Source organism: Oryctolagus cuniculus, chromosome 19, assembly GCF_964237555.1.
Source record: "Oryctolagus cuniculus chromosome 19, mOryCun1.1, whole genome shotgun sequence".
Taxonomy (NCBI): domain Eukaryota; kingdom Metazoa; phylum Chordata; class Mammalia; order Lagomorpha; family Leporidae; genus Oryctolagus; species Oryctolagus cuniculus.
Genome location: NC_091450.1, coordinates 9,099,092 through 9,117,696, shown reverse-complemented (window position 1 = coordinate 9,117,696; position 18,605 = coordinate 9,099,092). Strand labels below are relative to the sequence as shown.

Below are 18,605 nucleotides of genomic sequence, written 5' to 3'. Positions count from 1 at the left end.
ATCACTCTCCCCTTTATTTATTCTATCGGTTAGTAGTAGCAGGTACTAGACTTGTTTATGTGCTCCCTTTGACTCTTAGTCCTTTCATTATGATCAATTGCGAACTGAAATTGATCACTTGGACTAGTGAGATGGCATTGGTACATGCCACCTTGATGGGATTGAATTGGAGTCCCCTGGTATATTTCTAACTCTACCATTTGGGGAAAGTCATCTTGAGCATGTCCCAAATTGTACATCTCTTCCCTCTCTTATTCCCACTCTTATATTTAACAGGGATCACATTTCAGTTAAATTTCAACACTTAATAATAACTGTGTATTAATTACAGAATTAAACCAGTCATATTAAGTAGAACAGACAAAAAAAACTACTAAGAGGGATAATGTATTGAGTTGTTCATTAACAGGGCTATGCTGATCAAGTCACCGTTTCTCATATTGTCGATTTCACTTCAACAGGTTTCCTTTTTGGTGTTCAGTCAGTTGTCACCGATCAGGGAGAACATATGGTATTTGTCCCTTTGGGACTGGCTTATTTCACTCAGCATGATGTGTTCCAGATTCCTCCATTTTGTTGCAAATGACTGGATTTCGTTGTTTCTTACTGCGGTATAGTATTCTAAAGAGTACATATCCCATAATTTCTTTATCCAGTCTACCGTTGATGGGCATTTAGGTCGGTTCCAGGTCTTAGCTATTGTGAATTGAGCTGCAATAAACATTAGGGTGCAGACCGCTTTTTTGTTTGCCAATTTAAATTCCTTTGGGTAAATTCCAAGCAGTGGGATGGCTGGGTTGAACGGTAGGGTTATCTTCAGGTTTCTGAGGAATCTCCAGACTGACTTCCATAGTGGCTTGACCAGTTTGCATTCCTACCTACAGTGGGTTAGTGTCCCTTTTTCCCCACATCCTCGCCAGCATCTGTTGTGGGTAGATTTCTGTATGTGAGCCATTCTAACCGGGGTGAGGTGAAACCTCATTGTGGTTTTGATTTGCATTTCCCTGATTGCTAGTGACCTTGAACATTTTTTCATGTGCCTGTTGGCCATTTGGATTTCCTCTTTTGAAAAATGTCTATTGAGGTCCTTGGCCCATCTCTTAAGTGGGTTGTTGGTTTTGTTTTTGTGGAGTTTCTTGATCTCTTTGTAGATTCTGGTTATTAACCCTGTATCTGTTGCATGGTTTGCAAATATTTTTTCCCATTCTGTCGGTTGTCTCTTCACTCTCCTGACTGTTTCTTTTGCAGTACAGAAACTTCTCAATTTGATGCAATCCCAATAGTTGATTTTGGCTTTGACTGCCTGTGCCTCCTGGGTCTTTTCCAGAAACTCGCCAATATCTTGAAGGGTTTCTCCAATGTTCTCTAATAACTTGATGGTGTCAGGTCGTAGATTTAGGTCTTTAATCCACGTTGAGTGGATTTTTGTGTAAGGTGTAAGGTAGGGGTCTTGCTTCATGCTTCTGCACGTGGAAATCCAGTTTTCCCAGCACCATTTATTGAATAGACTGTCCTTGCCCCAGGAATTGGTTTTAGATCCTTGATCAAATATAAGTTGCCTGTAGATGTTTGGGTTGATTTCTGGTAAAACTGTGTCTTTTCACTAGTATGGAGCATAGCCTCAGAAGGGTGGGGAGATGGTCTTATAACAACTTAATGCTGCAGCGCCACGGAAGGGGAAAGCTGCCCTTCCATCACTGCCTGTTGGCACACCAAGGACAGGTAGTGTAGAGGAGTCTGTTAAAGCTAACAGGGAGGTGAGCATCTGTTAAGCTAGAAACAGAAGTGTTTGGCTTCCATTCCTGTTTATTAATTCAGATAATGTTTATTGAAGGTTGTTACTTGCCATGGACCCTGGGAATAGCATGATAAACAAGACCATGCTCTGCCTTCATGAGCTTGCATTCTAGAGTGGGTCAGCCTTGAACACATCCAGTAGCATATAATGTCAAGTATGGTGAAGACTTTAGATGAAAAATAAAGCAGAGAAAAGGACAAGGGAGGAGGTGTGTGTGGGGAGACCACGTGCAGGAGGGGATGCCACTCGAATGGTCTTGGAAGGTTCTTTTCTGATGGGACTCTTGAATAGAGACCCACGTGCAGTAAAGCATGAGCCCCATGATAACCTGTAGAAGGCCCCATCCAGCTGGGTCTGGCAATAGCAAGTACAAAAGGCCTGAGAAAAGAGCCAGTTAGGCAAGTTCCAGAAGAATCCCGGGAGCTGCACTGACTATTGATTTGCTAGAGGGAGATAATTGAGCTACCTACTTTCTTTGTCAAATGCTACGTTAAGGCAAATGAAACTGTGAACCTCATGTGTGTGTCTTTGAAAGAGTGATGCTGTTCATGTACAGTAGCACTTGAACCACTAGAACGCAGCATCTGAACCACTAGACAGCAAGTCTCTGTCAGCATTCTGTAGAATGAAGTGGCATTGCATGCCAGCTCTCTCCCTACCACAAGGCTGACTTTGTTGAAATTTACACAGGTGTTGAACAGACCTCCGCACCTTCAGTGTGGATAAGACTAGAGCAGTGCACTCTTGTGCCTGACTGCCCTTTGTTCTGCGTCTTTGCGTTGTACATTATTAAATGTGCTTTCAAAGCTCTGGTGCTCACAGCTGAAAATAAAGTAAGTTTGGAGGACAGTCACAGGCAGCACTGTCCACTCAGCAGGTCAGGTAGTTTCTGCTTAACCATTGTACCAGATGCCCTACTCCACCCATTATTAACTCTCTTCCTGTCAGAGTTATTAGCTGTGTTATAAAATTTCTAGATTTCTGGGTAGTTTTGTAAATCTTAAAGTAAAAAATAAGAGCATTTGTTGCCAGCATTGTGGCTTAGGTGGTAAAGCCACCGCCCGTGATGCCAGCATCCCATATGGACACTGATTCAAAGTCCCAGCTAAACTTCCAATCCAGCTCTCTGCTAATGCACTTGGGAGGGCAGCACAAGGTAGCCCATGTGCTTGGGCTCCTGCACCCACGAGGGAAAGCCAGAAGAGGCCCCTGGCTCTTGGCTTCAGTCTGGCACAGCCCTGGGCATTGTGGCCATTTGGGGAGTGAACTAGTGTATGGAAGCCGTTTCTCTTTCTCTGTCTCTCCCTCTCTTTCTGTAAGTTTTCCTCTAAAATATATGAAATGTTTTAAAACAAGAACCTTTAACCATTCAAAGGAAGCATCAAGTAGAAAGAAAAAGAATCTTGCAGACCCACAGTACTCACTGACCTAAAACCTTGACTGAAATTTTTGTTGAAGTTTGCTGATAAAGTGTTCCCCAGAAATGACCCATACTGACTTGTGTGAGGTGAGCTGGTAGATATTCTTGAAACTGTAAAAATCACTTCTGCTAGTTTTTACACGATGGAGCTGTTATTCTCATGAGCTACTTGAGAGCTGTTGGGTAGAGATGTTCTTACTGGCAAAGTGGTCACACTGCACAGCTCCCGTGGGCACCATTGCACTCTGTGACTGGCATTTCCAGGGCTGGTGCTGTGCACACTTGGGAAGTCTTACCCACAGGTAGTGTGGTATCTGCACAATGTCTGCATGATGGTTCTCTTTTAATTTAGATGGTTGGCAGGGTTCCGTTAGTCCACAGTCTCTCAACTTGTGACTTTTCAATATTGTTCACATGTTTTTGAGTCCCCTTGGGGGTTGTGGGAATAGTTGCAGCCCTGAGGGTTTCCCCACTTTTCTAGAGACAAGAATACGCCTGACCTTGCCTCCTGGAACTTTCTCTGAGTTAGAAACCTCTTAAAGTTATTCTACAACCTTGGAATTTTGTATTTAATGGGGATCTTTAAGCAGAGGTATCTTATAAACATAGTGCAGCAATCATAGACTTATTTTTATTATTCTTTTAGTAAAGAGGAGGGAGTAAAGCATTGTTGGTCAGTGCACATGGTGCTTAATGTGGAATCTGGAGGTGGAGATGGTGTTTTCTTACTTATATATAGTTCATGATTTCCAATTCTCGCCAAGAGGTAAACACTAGAATTAGGTCTAGGCTGTGGTTCTAGCTGGTATGCCTCTATATTAAATTTCATCTCACATGTATTTGGCATCAAGATTTCCAGCTTTCCAAGGCTGGCCACAAACTTAAAGCAAGCGTCTAAACCAATTGTTAGAGGAAAAGATACAGCAGTGGTAACGATGATGCTAAATGAATCCTTTGTGTGATATCTGACACCTCATCATCTAGTTGAAATATCTTGTGTTTTCTTGTTTACTGCAATGAAAATAATTCTGACTTACCGGAACTATACATTTGCCTTCCTTCCACATATGAGACAATCTGTTTCTGAATCATTGGGCTTCTAAAATTCTGTGGGTAGAGGCTAGTGTTGTGGTGCAGGGGGTTAAGCCACCACCTGCCATGCCAGCATCCCATATTTGTTTTCTTTCTGTAATCCAGAGGTTGAAAAACAACCACCACTCCCAATGCATGAGTCATATGAAAGCAATTTCACTTTATTTAACACTCTGAGGAGAAAAAATAGGTGAGTATATATGGTACCCAAAGAGAAAAACTGTCAAATTTTAAATGGAATGGTGGAATAATTTCCATGACAAAAGTGAAACAAACCATCAACCTGTGACCCCACTGCACTGGAGCCTGGCCTCACTTCCTACTTGGGACTGACAGTAAGAGCTCAGGAGAAGCCTGGAGCCATACCCCCTGTGCAGACCTGTGCAGGCTTGGTCTTTGTTTTCTGATTGGACAATCAGAACTGATGCATGCCATTGACTTCTGAGTTTATAAAAAGGGTGCTCAGTGCTGCTGTTTGCCTTTTCTCTTCATAGTGTCCAGCGTCATGGAGTTCTTCATTGGAATGTGTGCTAAGCCCTGGCACTAAGAAAAAGGAGGTGAGCAGCCAAGAACAACACTGCAGGAAGGGCCGGACTGCTGGTGTCGGGGAGTGGCAGTGGATTCCACAGGACCCTCAGGTTTGACCATCCTCACCTGGTGAGTCTTCTTGAAATGCTTGTGCATATCATATGCCGGTCCTGGACACAGGCAGGGGACACTTGGGCCTTCAGGAGCCAGGGGGAAGGAAGAAAAAATTGTGTATTATATTGTACGTTATAAATTGAATATTATATTATTATAAATTTTTATTATATATTATAAATTTTATATCATATGTTCTAAAGAGATTTTAAATTGTATATTGTAAAACATACATGTGCTTGGAGGTATCACATAGAGTTCCAGGAGGTGTGAGCCTACCTGGCTGAATTCTGATGCCAGGATGGGTGAAGCAGCAGGTGAGTCATCTTCTTTTGGGTGAGCAATTAAGATGCCCAGTGACTGTGTTAATTTCCAGGTCTCTTGTTTTATTTTCTGGGTTTATAGTTCTACTTAGTGTATAGGAGCTGAGAAAGTGGATATGGTCATCGAGAAAGGAAGTTCCTGCTCGCAGGATTTGCTTCCTGTTTTTCCTAATTTGCTAAGATAGTTTATCTCAGTTTGCATTGAAGGTTCTGCCACACAGCAGTGATAGCATTGAGTGGTAAACCCAAAAAGATGGTTGTATATTGTTGTCATTGCCCCACTGAAATCTGATTCTGCCTCTGTGCTATCCAGTGTTTCCCTAATTTTTTGAAAAAGTTCCTGAGAAATACATTGTTATATTGTGTTAATGAATGTGGTTATGTGGGGAGACATATCATGCAAAATTTACATGTCCCAGTCATATTATTGCATTGACTAGGAGTATGGGGACTCTGTTTATCATCAGAAGCACCTAGATCAGAGGATGGCACCTAAATTTTTAGAAGTCAGCATTACTTCCTAAGTATATTTGTTGCAGTTATAAAACTATAAGGTTCTGAATAACTCAATACAGGTTCTTTTTACTTCTAAATTAGATTTTGAAATATGAAATATTGAAATCATTTGGATTATGATATGTTTAGAGCATTTTTAGGTTTGAGAAGGCAGGGGCATTGTTTCTGCACAGTATCCACAATGGTTGCCACGTAATTGGTTCTAAAACTTTGGTTGATGAAATGAAATCCCTATTTGTCCCTGTGTTTTAAACAACACAAAATTTCAAAATCCATAGGTATTGTGCTTTGTGGTTTGGTTCTTACAGTATGTGGTGAATGAAGTCTGCCTTCCTTCTGGTTAGCAGTTACTAGTGTTGACACCCAAGGGTCATTCCTTGAACCTCATCTTATGAGATGCTGACCAGTGACTACTCAGAAACCACCCCTTGGTGCAAGTCCTCATGGATGTTCCAGTTTCCTCATTATCCACTCTCGGTGTTCCTGTTAGTGCCAATTATTCAAATCCAGAAGTTGAATTGACCCCATGTTAAGTCTAAGTGTTTGTTCACACTGGCCTTCTCATCCTAGACAGCCTTATCTCTGTACTGTGTTTCAGGAAGGTCTTGGGTTTTTCTCCCATCATTAGCTAGACCTGTTTATATTGCCCATGGTTTTCTCCTTTTGGCTATTTTCAAACTTGATCCTTGATTCCATAATTCCTTTCCCTCACACACAACACACCAAGAAAAATCTGTTCTTTTGTTTTCTCATGCTCCCAATCCACAGATGTTCTCTGATAACAATCACCAGGCATCTCAAAGGCTGGCTGGTCCCTACACCCTTCTCAAAGCCGCAGGAGTGTGGGATTCTTTGGCTTTTTGCTTTTATGTCTCAATTCCGTCACTTTTTCCACACCTCTGCTCCCGTGACCACCATTAAACTTTAGCATCTCCCACAAAAATCTAGGCTAGCAATTTCTAGTGTACTACTAAGAAGAAGTTAAAATATAGAAGCTTTCTGGGGAAATTCCAAAATTAGAGTGGTTTATGCCATACATCTTAAGATGCTTTTCCTCTGTTTAATGAAAGTCAGATCTATGGGGGAAAACTAGATGGAGAATTTGCTACAAACAATGCCTTTGTTTCACCTTTATACAATTTTGTTTGTGAGTTATGTAGGCCTCAATCATTATGAATGGGAAAACTAAAACTGTGACTTGTGGTTCAATATTGGAAATATTTTGAAGCTTTCTACTGAAGTGCTATAGTGAGAGAACAGGCATAGAGTCCAGGAAATCCTTCAATGAATTGGTATATGTGTAGTTTTCAGAGTGCAGCTTTCAATGACATTTAAACTTTGTAAACATTTTCTTACATATGATGTTAAATTTCAAATTGCTGCTTCAACAAACATTGAGCTTTATGTGATTGGCAACCTCTCCTACACTAATGAATCTCCTTGCTTGATTTCCCCCCTGATTACTGTGGAAGATGACATGTGAGTGTCAAATGGGGAAAGAAAGGTTGTTTTGAAGATTTATTTATCTATTTGAAAGGCAGAGCTGCACAGAGGTAGGGGCAGAGAGAGAGAAAGAGAGAGGTCTTTGATCTGCTGGTTCACTCCCCACAGGGCCTCAGTGGCCAGAGCTGAGCTGATATGTAGCCAGGAGCCCGGAGCTTCTTCTGGGTCTCTCACGTGGGTGCAGGGGCCCAAGCACTTGGGCCGTCTTCCACTTTCCTAGGCCATATCACAGAGCTGGATCGGAAGTGGAGCAGTGGGGACTGAAACGAGCGCCCTTATGAGACGCCGGCACTGCAGGCAGAAGCTTTTCCTGCTCTGCCACAGTGCCGTCCCCAAGAAATATTCTTGTGGTAGACTAATGTTCATGGTGTATAGCCCTCTGCTCTATGCAGAGTTATTTGAATAATTTGAGTAATTCTTGGCAGACCCCTAAATTTTTGAGGTACATAGAGATAACATGCTAAATGTAATGGGATCCACAGTTTTCCAGTAAAATACCTCATGATATCTGCTAGGGTCCTGCCATTTATGAAAATGGGTTGTAAAGCAGCCTGAGCAGTGAAGACATTGCCACCTATTGATCCAGTGAAGCAAGTGCAGAGTGAGCACCTCTAACCCTGGCAGAGGCTCCACCCCTGGTGACTAAGATGCTGTAGACCTGTGCTGCTACTCATTCCATGGGGAAGGCCCTGCCATACTGCTGTGAGCATCCTGGTTTAATATTTTGGTATTGTCATTTTTTGGTTTGTTCTTTAACTTAAATACTCGGAATCTCCATTTGGTTTGTATATTTCATCTTGCAGTTTTCACAGCTAAATTTCTTTTTTTAATAATTTTTATTTATATAAAGGTGAAGAGATACCATGTATTTCATATACAGAGATTGAGGAGTGTAGTGATACTTCCCACCTTCCCCTCCTCCCCCCAGCATCCTGCCCTCCTTCCTCCTTCCTTTCTTGTGATTATAAAATGAACTGAAAGAATGTCATTGTGAAAATTTTAAGAAAGTGTAAATTCTAAACCTTGACAGAACTAACTCCATAATGTGTAGCTCCTAGTAGGAACTGAAAATGCAGATTGTGTTGTTTAAAAATTTGTCATGCATTTAAATATGGAAACCCTAGATATTGAGATTGAGTTTAGGTGAGAAACTACCATGGTGCCTCCCCAAACGTGTGTTCTCTAAACATAATGTGCCCACAAGCAAGTATTGCTTTGAACCAAGGGCCACAGTGGTCACCAGTGATGGGAAATGGAAGGCTTTTTAGGGCAGTGAACCTGAGGACTGTGACCAAGACCTGTCCCAGTGAGTCAGTGAGAGCTCAACCTGTGCACTTGCCCCATCTTCCTATCAGACTTCATTTACGAAGCACAAATTCCAGTTAAATTCAGTAAGAATTTGGACAGCAGGGAGTATACTCTTTTGAGATTGGTCCAGTTGCAGTGTCACTGGTCACATACTGATGAAGCAGGCCCTGCATTTCAGTTCCATAGTTTAATTGGGCTAATTCTCAACCTGCCTGTAATATGTAATTATGTTATATGCACATAGGAATGTACACACCTGGGTGGGAGAATAGCATGTAGGAATTTATAATTCTCATTTCACTGTTCACTTTCCTGGTTTCCTTCAGATACACTTCCTTTCCTTTTCTATTTCTGAGTTTTCAGTTTGAGGGAGGTGAGATGACAGTGTAATATGTTAACTTGGATATTGTCTTAAATATTCTCTTGATAGACTTCCTGAATCTTTACTTTCAAGGTATAAACCGCCTGAAATTTAGTTTAGTCAAGTTCATGAATTTTTTTTAAGATTTATTTATCTGAAAGTCAGAGTTACACAGAGAGAGAAGGAGAAGCAGAGAGAGGTGTTTCATCTGCTGGATCACTCCCCAGTTGGCCGCAATGGCCAGAACTGTGCTGATCTGAAGCCAGGATCCAGGAACTTCTTCCAGGTCTCCGATGTGGGTGCAAGGGCCCAAGGACTTGGGCCATCCTTTACTACTTTCTCAAGCCATAGCAGAGAGCTGGATCGGAAGTGGATCAGCTGGGACTTGAACTGGTGCCCATATGGGATGCCGGCACTGCATTTGGTGGCCTCAGCTGCTACACCACAGTGTCTGCCCCAATCATGAATGTTTTAAAAATCATTGCTGTCCCATGAAGCCTACCAAAACCCCACAATATTAACCTAACTTCCTTAGTTTTATTTACATCTTAAGAATAGGAACCTATTTTTGCATGTTTTATTTTTCCAGCCTTATTACAGTATAACTGAGAAATAAACATTGTGTATATTCAAGGCACGCAGTGTGTGTTTTGATATGAGTCTGATCTTTATACATTTTCACACAAACCTTCCTTTTTTAATTTTTTTAACTTTTATTTAATGAATATAAATTTCCAAAGTGCGACTTATGGATTACAATGGCTTCCCCCCCATACCGTCCCTCCCACCCACAACCCTCCCCTTTCCCACTCCCTCTCCCCTTCCATTCACATCAAGATTCATTTTCGATTATCTTAATATACAGAAGATCAGCTTAGTATACATTAAGTAAGGATTTTAACAGTTTGCTCCCACACAGAAACATAAAGTGAAAAATAATAGATGATTTTTTTAATGATGATGAAATCAGATCAGACCTATTGTCATGTTTAATCCCAGTGAGAGTCAAGTTGGGAATTGATAATTTCTTCTTTTTTTTTAAAAGAAGATCATTTATTATACATTAGGTAAAGATTTCAACAGTTTGCACCCCCATAGAAACACAAAGTGAAATATACTGTTTGAGTACTCGTTATAGCATTAAGCCTCAATGTACAGCACATTAAGGACAGAGATCCTACATGAGGAGTAAGTGCACAGTGACTCCTGTTGTTGACTTTACAAATTGGCACTCCTGTTTATGGCATCAGTAATCTCCCATTGCTCCAGTCATGAGTTTCCAAGGCTATGGAAGCCCCTTGAGTTCTCCGACTCTTATCTTGTTTAGACAAGGTCATAGTCAAAGTGGAGGTTCTCTCCTCCTTTCAGAGAAAGGCACCTCCCTCTTTGAAGACCTGTTCTTTCCACTGGGATCTCACTCACAGAGATCTTTTTGCCCAAGTGTCTTGGCTTTCTATGCCTGAAATACTCTCATGGGCTTTTCAGCCAGATCCGAATGCCTTTAGGGCTGATTCTGAGGCCAGAGTGCTGTTTAGGACATCTGCCATTCTATGAGTCTGCTGAGTATCTCACTTCCCATGTTGGATCACTCTCCCCTTTATTTATTCTATCGGTTAGTGTTAGCAGGTACTAGACTTGTTTATGTGCTCCCTTTGACTCTTAGTCCTTTCATTATGACCAATTGTGAACTGAAATTGATCACTTGGACTAGTGAGATGGCATTGGTACATGCCACCTTGATGGGATTGAATTGGAATCCCCTGGTATGTTTCTAACTCTACCATTTGAGGCAAGTCAGCTTGAGCATGTCCCAAATTATACATCTCTTCCCTCTCTTATTCCCACTCTTATGTTTTTCAGGGATCACATTTTCAGTTAATTTGCAACCAGTGTGAACTGGTTACCTGATGCATATATTATATTTTCAAAACCTTATATCATAATTGTAAATTTGACTTTTTAAGATTTATTTCAAATGCAAGGGCTGGCACTGTGGCTCACTTGGTTAATCCTCCGCCTGTGGTGCTGGCATCGCATATGGGCGCCAGGTTCTAGTTCCGATTGCTCCTCTTCAGTCCAGTTCTCTACTGTGACCTGGGATGGCAGTGGAGATTGGCCCAAGTGCTTGGGCCCCTGCACCCGCATGGGAGACCAGGAGGAAGCATCAGGCTCCTGGCTTCGGATCAGCGCAGTGCCAGCTTTAGGGGCCATTTGGGGAGCGAACCAACAGAAAGAAGACCTTTCTCTCCATCTCTCTCACTGTCAATAATTCTACCTGTCAAATCAAAAAAGAAAGGCAGGAAATAGAGAAAAGAGAGTAAGACAGAGACAGAGAGAGTGAGAGAGAGGATGAGGAATATCTCATCTCATGCATTATTTCACTCCTCAAATGTATTCAGTGGCAGGGCTGGGCCCCAGGTCTCCCACTTTGGCACAGGGGCCCAAGTCATGGGGTCATCTTCTAGTGCTTTCCCATAGCAGGGAGGTGAATGGGAAGTGGAGCAGCTGGGACTCGGTCTGGTGCCCATAGGAGATGGTGGCAGTCAGGTGGAGGCTCAAGCTTTTACACCCCAGCTCCAGCACCATAACCATATATTTGTATCTTTTGACTAACATCTCTTCATTTCCCTGCTCCCAGTTCATCACAAACACCATCCTGCTCTCTGACTGTGTTAGTTTGACTTTTGTATATTCCACATGTAAATGCGCTCATGTAGTATTTCTTATTTCTGTGTCTTGTTTCACTCCTTGTAATGTCCTATAGTTCCATGATTTTGGATCCATCTTGTGCCAAGTAGTAGTATTTTCTTTCTTTTTAAGGTTTGGCGAGGATTCCACTGTGTGTGTATCCCATTTTTCCTTATGGGTCCGTCAACAAACATTTGGGTTATTTCCGTATCGTGGAATTGTGAATGATGCTGAAGTGAATGTGGGGGTGCAGACAGTTCTTTGAGATGGTGATTTTCTTTTGGATTCATGGCTAATAAAGGTTGTTCCTTTTTAGATTTTCTTTGAGGAACTTGCATATTGCTTTTCCTAATGGATGGTACAGTTTACATTCCCTCCAATACTGTGTGTTCTGTGTGTTCTACATTGTGCCCAATACTTGTTATCTTTTAACTTTTTAATAGTAGCCGTTTAACAGATATGAGATAATAACCATTGTCATCTTGATTTGCATTTTGCTGATGATAGCAATGTTCAGGACTTTTTCACATATCCACTGGGTACATTGTCTTTGTTGGAAAACATTGATTGAGTCCTTTGTCCTTTTTAATTGTATTCTTTGCTTCTTAGTGTATGCATTCCCTGTATTACTCCCTTGATCACACATATGGTTTGCTAATATTTTCTCCTATTCATTGGTTTGCCTTTTCATTTCATTGATCTTTGCTTTATTGCTTTACTAGTTGTAGTTTCATTTCCTTTTGTTTGCTTTTGCTCTCTGTGTTTAATTGTTAACACATAAGCAACCGCTCTTGTGGCTAATGTCAAGGAATTTTCTATTTTATAAGTTGTAAGTGTTCAGATCTTCTGTGTGGACTTCCAGTTCATTTTGAGTTGATTTTAATATGTGGTGTAACAATGATGCAGTTTCAGTTTTGGACATGTGGTTATCCAGGTTGCTTTTGCCTCAGATGTGGGCCTTTATGTCCAGTGAGTGACTGCATGTTTGGTAACCCTGGTGGGCCAGGGTTCCCAGTGTCTTCATTTGGATCCCTTAAACCAGATGCTGTGGCTGGAGTTGAGCAGGAGCTTGACATGTGTGGTGATTGGGGAGTAGGAGTCCATGCAGTGATGGGGTCAAGACAGGGGACTGTGGCCTCCTCCTCTGGAAGCCAGGGCTATATGAGGGTATGTCCCAAAAGTTTTTTGAAGGGTAGACATTTGGCATAGTGGGAAAGACAATGCTCAGGATACCAGTGGCAGCCCGTGATGGCTTAAGTAGTTGGATTCTTGCTACCACATTGGAGACCATCTCCCAGCTTCAGCCTGGGTCAGATCAGCCCTGCGTATTTTGGGCATTTGGGTAATGAACTACTAGATGGGTGGTGTCTTTATCTTTCTCTCTCTCTCTCTCTCTCTCTGCTCCTCCCCCTTATTGATTGAAATGAATTGCAATATTAAAACTAGGAGGAAACATGGACACGGATGATTATCGCAGTAGCATTAGATTATTGAGTAATTTCCTAGAATCATACAGGTGGATGTTTGTAGCTCACAGTAATCCATTACATCTGTTATTAGAAAATGAAATAAAGGTTAGCTCAAGGCTCTATCCATAAAATAATGTCAAAAGATTAATGTAGATTTGATCAGTACAAATTTTATATGAGTATTGAAATGTCACACTAGCCCATAAATCTGTACAACTCTTGTTGATAAAATGTAAGTAAAAATAGCAACATGTTACTTGGTGTATAAAGTTAAGGGGTTTAAATGATTAATGTCACAACTAATATTATGGTATTTGAAAATGATTAATTAAGACAAGCAAAACCAGAACCTGTAAATAACTGAACTGTTCTTTCTTGTCATGCTCATTCGAAAGGCTACTATGCTGTGTTTTAAGATGGGGATGGATATTTATTTTAGATTGATTCCTCTAATTAAGAAAAATGGTAGTATGTTTTCATGAGTATGTGAAATTGAATAGCATCAGAGGAATACAGTAAATACAAGATAAGCTTTTTTTCATATTTGGGATTTTACTGTTTTTTGAGAATCACTACGGAGCCATTTCAATTTGCACACTGTTCTTAACAAACCAAAAATTTAAAAAGTGAGGGCTTCCAAATGGTAGAGTTAGAAACATGCCATGGGATTCCAATTCAGTCCCATCAAGGTGGCATGTACCAATGCCATCTGACTCGTCCAAGTGATCAATTTCAGTTCACAGTTGACCCTGATAGGTCTAAGAGTCAAAGGGATCACATAAACAAGACTAGTGTCTGCTGATACTAACTGATAGAATTAAAAAGGGAGAGAACGATCCAATATGGGAAGCGGGATACACAGCAGACTCATAGAATGGCAGATGTCCTAAACAGCACTCTGGCCTCAGAATCAGCCCTTAAGGCATTTGGATCTGGCTAAAGAGCCCACGAGAGTATTTTAGGCCTGGAAAGCCAAGACACTCTGGCCAAAAAACAAACAAACAAAAAAATACAAAAAACAACAACAAATGAAAGATCTCTGCAAGTGAGTTCCCAGTGGAAAGAACGGGCCATCAAAGAAGGAGGTGCTTTTCTCTAAAGGGAGGAAAGAACTTCCACTTTTTTTTTCTTAGGGAATTTAGGATTATTTTCTCATTCTATAAAACATGTCATTGGTGTTTGATAGGAATTTCATTTATTTTGTAGGTTGCTTTAAGTAATATAGGTATTTTAATTATACTAATTCTTCCAATCCATGTGAAAGTTATATTTTTCCATTTTGGGAGTCCTTGATGATTTATTTCTTCAGCGTTTTAGAATTTTCGTTATAGATATCTTTCACTTAATTGGTTGCATTTATTCCTAAATGTTTTATTTTTGTTCCCATTGCGTATGGGATTGTTAGATTTCATTTTTGGCAAGCTGGTTATTAGAATATAAAAAAGCTACTGTTTCTGTATGTTGATTTGTAACCTGTAACATCACTGAATTGGTTTTTCATTTTGAACCATTTTTTGGTGGAGTGTTTACATTTTTCCATGCAGAACATCATGTATTCTACATTGTTGTTGAATTCAGTTATTGTTAACAGTTGTGTTGTGGAATATGTAATGTCATAAATATAAGAACATGTCAAAAATGCTTTAAGGTTACCTGTGGAGAATTTCTCTGTCGTTTGCCATATGGGAATTAGAGTAGTACCTGGTAGACTTGTGGACTGCCGTTGCTAATGGGTGCATGCACCCACACAGCTTCCAGTGGGCTGCCTCTATGGTCCTCCAGGGCTCATGGTCTGCTAATAGGATCTGGCTGGCCTTCAGTTGTCACCTATTATCCACCTGTGACACTATGTTGAGGACATCATTTCAACTGATAAGAGGAGGAGGAAAAATGGGCCTTGAACATCAGCAACTGACTTCTTGACTGAGTGGGTGTGGACCTTAGTTCCACACGAGATGAGAGCTTGCAACCTCAATATTTTGGTTTATCACTGCTTTCCGTGTCCCTCCACAGACTCCCAGTGAGACAGTGAGGCTTCTTAAGGGAAGGCCTATACTCAAGGTTGTGTGCAGAGTGTTGCTGGCAGCAGCATCTAAGTAACATGGTCTCATGGGATCATTTCAGACATTGGCACCTCCACCTGGGTAATGCAGAGTCTTGTGTGCTGTGGGATGGTGAGTCTGGATGCACCAGATGACTGCTGGCTGCCCCTCACATGCTGCCAAGTACCACCCACGACATGGTGAAGAAAGTTGATGCCTCATCTGCAACTGTCTCAGGTGGTGAAGTGCCGTATCTCAGACACAAGGAAGTCCACACAGATGTACCCACCTTGCTGTGGATGGAGACACAAAGCCTGCTCAAAGACTGGACAGGGCCACATTGAGAAGGGCAACCTTGCTGTGTTCCGGACAGGAAGTAGTCTATAAATCACCAGGCAACAGAGTTGGCAGCTGGCAGCTCTCACTGAACTACATCAAGATCCTGTCCAACTTGTCTGGAAAGCACAAACAGATGGTGTCATGTTTGCACAGAGGGTGAACATAAACTGTCCCTTTTTCTGCTGCAATGGGTGTCCAGAGCATGTGAAACACCACACTACAGCAGGAGCCTCTTTGTTTCAATGGACAGTGTACAATTAAGAACAAAAGAGAGCTACTGAGGCTGTTAGGCATTCTTCAGCGAGTATGTGCAGCCACCACCCCTGAATGGCAAAGCTGCCCCTTGGACAGTCCCAAACAAGCTGCCTTGGACCCAGTGGAATTATTTATTCACTTACTTAAGCATTATTCATTATGTTTCATTGAAAGACAAGAAAACAGATTTCCCATTGGCTGGATCACTCCACTTGAGTGGCAAGGGCCCAAGTATCTGAGCCATCCTCTGTTGTTTCCCAGGGTATGCATGAGCAGGAACCTGGATTTGAATGTGTGACAGGTATTGATCCTGGATACTCTGTGATGGGATGCTGCCACCAAAAATGACGTCTTTAATTGCCATGCCAAATACAGTGAATTGAAGCCTTTATATTCTGATTAGAATGGCAGTGTGAGATAGAGAAAGATGTTTCCATCTGTTGGCCTCATCACCAAAGCCTGCAAACATTATGGAAGGGCTAGGCCAAAGTCAGAAGCCAAGAACTGCATCCAGTTCTCTTAAATTGGTGGAAGAGACCTAAGTAACTGACGCAATGCCTGCTCTCCATCAGAGTGTGCATTAGCAGGAACCTGACTGCAGGAAGATTATACTGAAATCCAGGCGCTCTGATATGGGACATGGGTAAACCAAATGGCATCTTAACAACTCTGTCACAGTTCCTTGGCCATTGTTATATTTTAATGATTTTTGTTTGGAAAAAAATATTATTGAGGGAGAGTCAGAGATATCATCCTCCCCACTACCTCACTCTCCAAATGGCTGCAAAGCTACAGATTAGCCAAGGTGAAGCCAGGAGCAGGATCTCCATCATCTTCTCCTACATAGGTTGCAGAGTCCTGAGATCTTCCGACATCACCCACTGTCTATCCATGCACCTTAGGAGGAAGCTGTACTGGAAATAGAGTAGCTGGGCATGACCCAGCACTACAGTATGAAATGGAAGCATTGTTATCTGAAGCCTTACCTACTGTGCCATAGCAAAGAGCTGGATGGGAAGTGGAGCAGGTGGATCTCGAACCGGCACCCACATGGGATGCTGGTGCTTCAGGTCAGGGCATTAATCCGCTGCACCATAGCACCAGCCCCAGCATTTACTTTTTCATTTAAAGGCCAACAATGCCCCTTTATGAGACTTCAAGTGGGCTGCTTCTATGGTCCTGCAGGACTCATGGTCTGTTACCAGGCTCTGGCTGGCCTTCAGTTGTCACCTAGCATCCATCTGTGACACTATGTTGAGGACATCGTTTCAACTGATAATCAAGAGGAGGAGGAAAAATGGGCCTCGAACATCAGCAACCGACTTCTTGACCGAGTGTGTGTGGACCTTAGTTCCATACGAGATGAGATCTTGCAACCTCAAATTTTTGGTCTATATTTTGAAAAAGGAATTCAGAAAAAATCCTCAAGAAATCCACATATATCTCCTTTTCCTCAGTGATTCGGTTTCAACCAAGGAAGCCCAGCACATTTTCACCTTCTAATAACACCAATTTCCTCACCTCTAGTGAACCCTAAGACCCACCTATCTCACCAGTCACCCACAAGGATGCACCTTGGTCAGGCACACTTCCAAAGAAAAAACTAAGGACTACTCTGTGGATAGTTTTTGGTTCTGAGGGTCACGTGGGTAAAGGACTTCAAATTAGCTTTGAGCTATTAGTGACCCTACTGTTTGACTCACAGAGAGTTTGGACTACCTCCCTCAGCATCATGAGCTGGGTCCTTGCCTCCAGCCACTGAGAATCTCTTGTTAAATGGAAGTGGTATTTCAGAGACCAAACAAACCCACACCCTGAGGAGTCTGTGTCCTTAATGAGGATGTCAGACACTTTGTCTATTTGGAGAGCCACCATCAGTCATCTCACATCAGATACCTCCTTCCAGATACAGGGGTAGTGTCATGTGTCTCAAGGGGCAGAACTTGTGATCATCCTACTTGACATTGAGCAGTCCAGCCACACTCAAGGCCATCTTGAAAGTCACATGTCCACCAATTCTAGGGACATCACCAACTGCTAATGGCCTTTTGTGGCCTCAGACTGGACCATCCATACCCTTACGTTGGAGTACCCCCTTTGGTGGATCACTGTTGATACCTGTGCTACTGGCCTAACCTCCCTGACCAACTCAGCTATTTTGCTTGCCAAAATTCTACTGCCTTTTAATGTAGCAAAACTGCACTATATATTATCTGCATCCTTGCTTTCATAGTGGAGCCTCCCAGGCTTATATGATTTGGGACATCATAGGCCTATCAACTTGGATTTGAGCTTGTAGGTTTCCTGTTGTATCCAAGTCAGTTGTGGAATTCTCCCAGGAATGCCTGCTGTACAGAAAAAACTGTCATTCCTCCTTCTCGCATGGTTACATTTGGAGTGGTGATTATTCACATGCTACCTGGCAAGTGGATTTTATTGACCTGCTGTAGCAAATGGCAGGTGCTTACTGTTATGTAAGCCTATACCAGACTTCTCGTTGCTTCTTTGTTAATGGCTGAAATTGTCATCAGATTCTAAGTACTACATCCCTGGTGCATTAAACATGGCACCAAAAGTATCTGAAATACTTAGTTCCTGTCCATTTGGTGTTTACACAGTGATGGAGTTTCTAGTTCATGTGAAGGGTTTTTTAAAAAAAAATTTGAAATCAATAATTATACATACTTAAAGGCTACTGTGTGACATTTTGGTACATGTCTGCAATGTGTCCTGATTAAAAAGGGATGATCAATATTTCCCTTTATTTGTCAGTACTTATGATTGAAGTCTTGGAATTTCTTGTATATGTTCATTCAACACATACTCAGTTATTGTGAGCTATCCTCTCC

The 18,605-nt window shown here is 41.8% G+C and overlaps 1 long non-coding RNA gene across 1 annotated transcript in view; it reads left to right on the top strand.

The window, feature by feature from the left end:
- Positions 1 to 18,605, top strand: part of LOC138847138 (uncharacterized) — an 83,556-nt gene that overhangs the window by 44,066 nt on the left and 20,885 nt on the right. The window contains exon 4 of the long non-coding RNA XR_011384780.1: positions 4,805 to 18,605. This exon is cut by the window's right edge and continues 20,885 nt beyond it. This is a non-coding gene — a long non-coding RNA (uncharacterized lncRNA). The remainder of the gene's footprint in view (positions 1 to 4,804) is intronic.